We start from the raw sequence: 1,606 nt of genomic DNA, 5'->3' as shown, positions 1-1,606 counted from the left end.
TGGCATGTATAGGCTGATATGTATTTTGTTCAACCTTGGTATGTATAATTTGAGCCACTCGACTATGGCTTAACTTCAAAGTTTGGATGTGGTTATGTTTGGTGATGGTTTATTCCGTTTTGATTATAATGTTATAGGAAATGAATGAATGATATATGTGATTGGTGCTATATGTTTTCAAAATAGCTTGAAAATGATTGGTGGACTTGGTTGTGGTTGATGATTCGGTCATAGTGTGTAAAAATTTGTATATTTGGTCAATTATAAACATGAGTTCAAATGTTAAGCTTGTTTAATGTATATTTAGATATGCATGATATAGGGTATGTTATATATTAATAAATGAAATTTGGTTTGGTTAATAATAGATTAAAAATGTTAATAAGGTATGTGTATGTTCGAATATGTATAGATTAGTTTGGTTCGGTTTGCATGAAAAATTTATGGGTACTTTAAGTGGTTATATGGTCTTATATATATAGGTATAGTTAATAAAGTTAAATAATGATTGTCTATTGAGATTGTTTTGTTTAAAATGGTATATAAGTGAAACATTGATAAATTACCAAATGAATAGTGATTTGTGCAATAGTAAACTATGGGAATTATATGAGTTTTAGCAAGATGTTGATTATATTTATATGCATATGTATATATGAATGTAATCGAAAGATGTTTGTCATTATGGCTCGGTTTATATTGAAAGTGTATATGCACATATATATATATGATGCTTATATGATTGGTATAAATTGTAAAATTTATAATGATATATATATATTTGCTAAGGAATAAATGCCTTGTGATAATATTATTTGGTTTAATATGCGCAAGTTTAGATTTAAGAAATGTAAAGTTTGATTTTTACAATATATTTATAATGCATGTTTAATATGTAATTATTTTCATGCTTTACATGTATACATATGAGTATGGCCTGTATTAACTTGAGAATGTTCAGAACTGTATTTATGTTTAGTAATGCCTTGTAACCCTAGTCCGGCGACGGATACAAGTTAGGGGTGTTACAAATGTGACCATGAAATGACCTATTTTCGTCCATACAGGTAGAGAAACGGGCGTATGTCTCAGCCGTGTGTCTAGCCCATGGGCGTGTGGTTTGCCTGTGTGTCCCCTGCATCTTTAAAACTGAGAAATAAAATGCTCAGGTATTTTCACATGGCCTAGCACATGGGCGTGTGGCTTGGCCGTGTGGCCCCTGCACCTTAATATTACAAGCCAACATGCTCACATGGCCTAGCACACTGGCGTGCAGCTTGGCTGTGTGACCCAAGTCAGTAAGCACCCTAATTTGGACACCGGCTGGGACATGGTCGTGTGCCCCTATTTTGAATGCCCACACGGCCTGAGACACGTGCATGTCTCTTCACCGTCTGAGCCACACGGGCGTGTGTCCCCTGCTTCTTTGAAAAATTTTGACATTTTTTGAAAAATTATCTGAGTTCCCAATTTAGTCCCGATTTATTTCTAATACGTATTTTGGGTCTCGATAGCTCATATAAGGGACAATATGAGTGATTATGATTGGTTTCTGGTAAGAGAGAGCGTTCGATCAAATCGAATCGAATGAAAAAAATCGAGTTAA

This window comes from Gossypium hirsutum, chromosome A13 (assembly GCF_007990345.1).
Source record: "Gossypium hirsutum isolate 1008001.06 chromosome A13, Gossypium_hirsutum_v2.1, whole genome shotgun sequence".
NCBI classification, from domain to species: Eukaryota; Viridiplantae; Streptophyta; class Magnoliopsida; order Malvales; family Malvaceae; genus Gossypium; species Gossypium hirsutum.
The sequence above is the reverse complement of the archived record's forward strand: the minus strand, read 5'-3'. Positions refer to the sequence as shown.